The following is a 7883-nucleotide window of genomic DNA, read 5'->3' as shown; positions in this document are numbered from 1 at the left end:
TGGAGAATCAGTGTCATTTTTCTAAGGAAATAAATGTCCAGACCCTTATTAAAATGCAAACTTTAGTGTCTTTAAACTAGGACTATGAAATGGTTGGTAGAAAGTAGAATGAAGAATTCTCAACTTTCCTAATGTCACAACCCTTTAATACAGTTCCTCATGTTATGGTGACCCCCCCCCCCACCATAAAATTATTTTCATTGCTACTTCATAACTGTAATTTTGCTACTGTTATGAATCACCATTGGAAATACGTGTTTTCCGATTGTCTTAGGCGACCCCTGTGAAAGGGTTGTTCAACCCCCAAAGGGGTCACGACCCACAGGTTGAGAACTGCTGGTTTAGTATATCTTTATTTATTTACTAATTGAGCCATTTCATTTTTTAAAAAAATATTTTTTCTTTATTGATTTTAGAGAGGAAGAGAAAGAGAGAGAAAGAGATAGAAAACATTGATGAGTGAGAACATTGATTGGCCGCCTCCTGCATGCCCCCACTGGGGATCGGGTCCACAACCTCTTGGTGCACGGGTCGATGCCCAATCACTGAGCCACACCAGCCGGGCGAGCCATTTCATTTTGTTTCAGTTCCTGAGCTCTCATTCTGTTCTCAAACACAAGTCTGTTATTTCAATAATTATTGTCATATTATATATTCATTGTACTTTTAAATATATAAAGTATAAAGAAGTAAATAAAAATCACTTGTACAAAACTACTGAGATTTTACTATTTTTTTCCAATGTTCTTCCTTTATAAAATAAACATACATTTTTTTGTTCTGTTCTTTAAAAAAAAAATTATTGAATTTATTGGGGTGACATTGGTTACTAAATTTGTATAGGTTTCAAGTGTACAATTCTAAAATACATCCTCTGTATATTGTGTTGTGTGTTCACCACCCAAAATCAAGACTCCTTTCATCACCATTTATCCCCCTTTACCCTCTTCTACCTGCCCCCATCCCCCTTTCCCTCTGGTAGTCACCATAGTGTTGTCTGTATCTATGAGTTTTTTTTTTTATTAATCCCTTCACCTATTTCAATCAGCCCCCCAACCCTCCTCCCCTCTGACAGCTGTCAGTCTGTTCCATATATCTATGCCTCTATTCCTGTTTTGTTCATCAGTTTATTTTGTTCATTAGATTCCACATATAAGTGAGATCATATGGTACTTGTCTTTCTCTGACTGGCTTATTTCACTTAGCATAATACTCTCCAGGTCCATCCATGCTGTTGCAAAAGGTAAGATTTTTTTCTTTTTTATGGCCAAGTAGTATTCCATTGTGTACATGTACCACAGCTTTTTTTATTTTATTTTATTTTTTATTTATTTTTATCCTCACCCGAGGACATTTTTTGTTCAGATAGAGTGGGAGGGAGAGAGAGGAAGAGAGAGAGAGAGAAACATCGACGTGAAGGGACATATCGAGTGGCTGCCACCCGCACGACCGACCAGGGCCAGGGACAAACTGCAACCGAGGTACATGCCCTTAGCGGGAACCGAACCCGGGTCTCTCAGGACCGCAGGCCGATGCTCTAACCGCTGAGCAAAACCGGCCAGGGCTGTACCACAGCTTTTGTATCCATTCTTCTACGGATGGGCACTTGGGCTGCTTCCAAACTTGGCTATTATAAATAGTGCTGTAATCAACACAGGGATGTATATATTTTTTCAGATCAGTGTTTTGCATTTCTTCAGATGTATTCCCAGAAGTGAAATCACTGGGTCATGAGGCAGTTTTATTTATAATTTTTTGAGGTAATTCCAGACTGCTTTCCAATCTGCATTCCCACCAACAGTGCACTTTTCTCCACATCTTCACCAGCACTTGTTGTTTGTTGATTTATTGATGATAGCCATTCTGACAGGTGTGAGGTGACATTTCAATGTGGTTTTAATTTGCATTTCTCTGATGATTAGTGACAATGAGCATCTTTTCATATGTCTATTGGCCATCTGTATGTCCTCTGTGGTAAAGTATTCAGGTCCTTTGCCCATTTTTAAATTGGATTGTTTGTTGTTTTGGTGTTGAGTTTTTTTATTTAATGCTTTTATTGAGTTTTTAGAGATAGATAGAAATATTGATGTGAGAGAGAAACATCAATCAGTTGCCTCCTACACATTGCACGCTGCCTACTGGGGATCTAGCCCGAAACCCAGGCATGTGCCCTGGCCGGGAATTGAACCAGCACCTCTCAGTCCATGGGACAGTGATAAATCCACTGAGTCACACCGGCTGGGCTGAGTTTATTCTTGTGTACAGTGTAAGAAGGTGGTCTAATTTCATTTTTTCTGGTACATATCTGTCCAATTTTCCCAGCACCATGTATTAAAAACACCATTGTAGCCCTGGCCGGTTTGGCTCAGCGGTTGGAGCGTCGGCCTGCGGTACAGAGAAAAACACCATTGTATATTTTTGCCTCCTTTGTCAAATATTAATTGACCACAAAGGCATGGATTTATTTCTGGGCTACTATTCTGTTCCATATTGTGGGAACTTTTTGATCTATTTTTCTCTTCATAGTAGTTGTAGTTTAAGCCATTCTTATTACTAAGAATTTAAATTTTACATAGTATTTACACATAAAACAGCTCCTTTAATTAAATGGAGATGAATATAATTTAGGACTGTTTCTTTAATACTTTTTGTGTTTTTGCTCATGTTTGCTAGAGTGTTACCGAAACTATGGTCAGGGGACTGTAATACACATATCTAAAATACCTAACATGGCCCTGGCCAGGTAGCTCAGTTGGGTAGAGTGTCACCCAAGGCTGAGGGTTCAATCCCTGGTCAGGGCACATAGAAGAATTAACCAATGAATGCATAAATAAGTGGAACAACAAATCAATGTTTCTCTCTCTCTCTTTCTCTTTCTCTCTCTCTAAAAATAAAATGGAATAAAATAAAACAGTTAAATAGATCAAGTGAACATTAGATGGCATTAAAATTTTTTTAAATTGATTTTTAGAGAGAGGAAGGAAAAGAGGAAGGAAGGGAGTGGGGGCGGGGGGAGAGAGAGACATTGATGTGTGAGAGCAACATTGGTTGCCTCCTCCATGTGCCCTGACTGGGGATCAAACCCGAAACCAGGTATGTTCCCTGATCAGGAATCAAACCACCTTTTGGTGTACAGGACAATGCACCAACCAACTGAGCTACACCACCCAGGGCATTACATGCCATTTTAAATTCATTCTTATGTCTGAAAGAAACACACAACTAAAATCTTTAGTTGTGAGTTAAGGTAGCTCAGTTGGTTAGAGCATCACCCCTATATATCAAGGTTGTGGGTTCGACCCCTGGTCAGGGCACATAAAAAAATCAACCAATTAATGCATAAATAAATGGAACAACAAATCAATGTTTCTCTCTCTCTAAAATCAGTGAATAAAATATTTTTTAAAAGTATTATAACTTTTACCAAAGACAAAACCTTTAGATTTACTTTATTCTTTTACTTTATGACCCAATCAATAAAATTATGTTTATAAATATTGTAACAAGTAACAAAACCTAACGTTGTCTTCTTAAATGTTAGTGATAAGTCTAGTTTTCACTTATATATTTAATACATATACATTTTTTCAGCTTTAATGCTTATCATTTTTTGAAGCAAACAGTCCTTTAAATTGTGTACTGCTTAATTCTCTTTGGTTTGTATTGTCTTTAGTATAATAAAAAAGTATCTTTATATATTACTGTCATGCCTTTTTTTGGGGGGGGTTTGATTCATTAATTTTGTCTATTAACATATTTCCTTAAAGTAAACTCAATTATCTTGCATATATAGTAGTTTCTTGTCATAGAAAATAATGTGACTCTATAATTTAAATCACATTCTCTGAAGGTTAGAAATGTAAGTTCAGGTTAAATAGAAAGGCTTTAATCAAGAATGTTGTGGGAGAGGGAGTAAAGTAAAATGATCTAAATTTAGGTAAAATTATGATCAGGTTATATTAATATATATGCCTGAAAAGCAAATATAACCTACAGGAACAGTCAAACCCAGAAACAGTAAAAAATCTAAAATATAAACTTTAAAGGGAATAAATGAAAAATAAATACATCAAGACAGTATATATTTTATGAAACATATATTGTTATTTCTCAACATTTTTGAAAGATATAACATAGAGCAGTATTGTTTTCCAAACTTAGTTGAGCACAGAATCAGTAATATATTAATATATCACAGAGCGATGGTGCTATAGAAGGAATAAATGAGAGCTCACATTCAAGAACTAAGAAAAGCTATTTAGAGATGATTTTTAAAGAGTGAGACCATTAGTAACAAGCCTCAATTAATCGTTTCTTAAATTTGACCATTGCTGCCCTGGCCAGTTTGGCTCAGGGGTTGAGCGTCAGCCTGCGGACCAGAGAGTCCGGGTTTGGTTCCCGCTAGGAGCACATATCACACAAAAAAATAAAAATAAAAACAAAAATTGACCATTGCTTGGGATCCCTTGGTTTAGATAATACTCATTTGCCTCATGAGTCTAGGGAGCCTGTGAGGAGGTGCCAACACATTTTAGGAATTTACAGTGTGGTGCTGAAAAAAGATACACATACACTTGAAAACAAATACACATTATTTGAATGGACTGGGGTAAGTTTGGAAAGAATTTCTCAAAAAAAGACCTGGTTGATGTGTTTGGCTAGGCACAGTTGGTCAAGAGAGTAGGACAATCATAGGATATAAAAGGCCTTAGAAGCAGAGCGGAATGACGAGATGCAGAAAGCATATTGGCTTGCTTAGATTTGGGGCACCATAGTAAAGACATTTGAGGATGGAAGGGTGATCGATCTGATTTTAGCCAGGGTTTAAATTTCATAGAAAGGCAGCAGGACCTTTGTCAATTATTAGTGCACTGGGGGAAGTAACAGTCTCAGGTAACGGGTTTGCACATTATTTGCCTGAGATGGGGAAAGACTCTAGGTGGGGAAATCGACTACTGTTGCATAAAGTACATGCTAGGTTATAAAGAATATGGTAAAAGGGAAAACCAGAGGAAAAAATGGGTGATACAATAATTTCATGAGAGTTTCTGTACTGTGTCTAAAATTGTGGTCTGTTGTGGTGTGAGAGAACTGAGAGACCACCAGAGCTGAATTAAAGCCAAATAGAGAGCAAAGCTGGCCGGTGACTGATCCTGAGTTCTCCAGAGGAGAGTTATTGGAGATCAGTCACCAGCCAGCTTTACTCTCTATTTGGCTTTAATTCGGCTCTGGTGGTCTCTTGGTTCTCTCGTGCCACAACATTTGGAGGCCCCAGCAAGATCCTTCCCTTATGGGGAAGCCCTGGACTGGACAACTAGACCAGCTATTGAAACTGGAAGTGGGGGCTAACCTAGGGGAAGACCTCGGAGAGACGTTCCTCTGCCCCAGGATTAAGCCTGCCCTCCCAGTTTCCCTAGCCTGGTCTCAAATTCCACTTTAAATGGAATTCTGGGAGAGCATCTGGATTTGCCTGAGTCATCTGGATCTGATCTCACCAGTGAGTACCGTTTTCTGTTTACTCTGATGGCACCTTTCAGTGGCAGGGAGAAGAATGGATGCAGCATTACTTCCCCGGCCAGGTCCCCTAGCGAGATATCGCAGGGAACTTTGGTTATTGGTCCTGACTGTGTTTTTTCTGTTTGTTTAATGGCCCTTCTGATTGTCTGTTGTTGTCTGGTTGCACTTCCCTTTGTTGTCATGGGCCAAAGTCAATCTGGCACAAAAACTCCATTGCAATTCCTACTGGATAATTTTAAAAATTTCAAAGCTCGGGCAAAAAGCTATAATGTTCCGGTTAGCTCAGGGACCTTACTAACCTTATGCGAACTTGAATGGCCTACCTTTGGGGTTAATTGGCCACCCAAAGGTAGTTTCAATTTGCAGGAGGCTTTTATGGTCCGTCAGTGCCAGGAACCAGCCTGGAGAGCAGAGTCTCTGAGTTTGAGTGGTGGGAATGAAGATGAAGATACGGATATGGGATCAGGAGGACTGTCCTCAGCAGGATCAGCCTCAATATGCTTTATTACATGCCTTTTATACCTTAAAGCAAAAGTTTAGTGTTATAAGAAAATAGGATCTTCTTGATATAATGCCCAGGGCTACAACAATGCTGAATAGAATTAGTTTGCTTTGCGGATAACAGGAGCACCCAGGAATACCCAGTCTGTTATCTTAGGTATTTCAAGGTACATTGGGTCACACTTAGCCCTGAGCTGCACAAACACAATGCAAGCCTATGCCTAATTCCTTGAGATTGTTGGAGAGGTCGAGTCTCTGACTCAAGACCTCCAGGCTCTGTGGACTCTGTCAGACACATAGCTGGCTCCCAACACTCCTCTTCCTAAAAACAAGAAAATGTATGTACAGCTCTTGGTGAAACTTGCTGTTTTTATGCTAATCACTCTGGCATGATACGAGACAGCCTGTCCCTAGTTAGGCAAAGACTCCAAGACAGAGAAGAACTAAGAAAATCAGGAAGCAACTGGTTCGAGGGTCTATATAATTGGTCTCCATAGTTAACGACCCTCTTATCAGCTATAGCAGGACCTCTTCTATTATTGCTCATAGGGCTACTTTTTGGCCCCATAATTATTAACTGTTTAACTAAATATATCAGAGAAAGAATCCAGACAGTTAAACTTATGGTCCTAAGCACCCATTACCAAAGAATTCAAAATTCAGAAGAGGAAACAATGATCTGATTCCCCTGAAAACCAGTGGGGAATGTGCTGGCCTGCTTGTATCGCCTTGCCCTGATTAAATAATACAAAAGGCCGACTGTGGAGCTTTCAGGGACAAACCAAAGAAGTGCCAGCTGGCCTGGTTGTCCTCTAAGCAAATTTGTCCTCTAAGTGAATTTCTTGTTTTTTAGAACTTAGAAAATAGAGTGAATAGCAGGACAACCCTGACCATAGATGTGTGCTGATGCAGTTCCCTTCCGCCTCCGCTCCCTCCCACCTCTGTTCCCTTCCACTTATCACCAACTGCCTCCACTGCAGTACTTGCTTGCTTGCTCTCCCCCAAGGCCATCAAGAAATGCCAGATGCAGAAATTTGTAACAACCCCCCTGTAAATAAAAATGTAGCTGAAAGTCAGGGCTGATCTCCGATAACTCTCCTCTGGAGAACTCGGAATCAGTTGCCGGAGGCTTTGTTCTCTGTTTGGCTTTAATTTGGCTCTGGTGGTCTCTCTGTTCTCTTGCGCCACAACATGGTGCTTTGTAACTTTCCAGGGATTCAAAAAGCACAAACGAGAATTGAAGAAAGAAATAAGGCAGAAAAAGAAGAGATTATTGAACAGTTGCCTCCAGGCAAGAAAATACCAGATACCTCAATTATTTAAAAATGGAAGGCTATGCCCCAATGGCAATTATATGTTGTAATGGCCCAAAGCTCGCACATATTTTTATAAGGGCCCTTGGGCTGTAATAACAGTTTAAATAAGGTGTTAAAAAGTTCTAAAACAAACAGAATGAACACACACTCCAACCCTCAAAGGCTCTGGGGAGTTCTCTAATCCCCGAAGGCCCAGGGGATGGTTTGCAAGCACTGAACTCGCATGTTTGCAACCTCATTGGCCCGAGGGCGCCAACCTACCAAATACAGTTAATGACTTTTGCCTTTCAGCAATGCTGGGGTTTTGGGGCTTAGAAAATAAATATCCAATCAGTGAACGGGCGCCTTCCCTCCTAAAGGGATGCTGACACCTTCTGCGAGTTTCACAGGGACCATCTGGGGTGCGGCGTGTGCCCGGAGCCGCTGGGGTTGGCATCTGAGGCTTCCGAGCAGGGCTCGGAGGGTCGGCGCCCTGCTCAGTGAGCACAGCGAAGCCCTGAAGTCCACCCAGCCCCCAGCCCAGCTTTGGCCTTGGAACAGTCACTCCTA

Source organism: Molossus molossus, unplaced genomic scaffold (genome assembly GCF_014108415.1).
Source record: "Molossus molossus isolate mMolMol1 unplaced genomic scaffold, mMolMol1.p scaffold_m16_p_15, whole genome shotgun sequence".
Classification (NCBI taxonomy): Eukaryota; Metazoa; Chordata; class Mammalia; order Chiroptera; family Molossidae; genus Molossus; species Molossus molossus.
Note: the sequence above shows the minus strand (reverse complement) of the source record.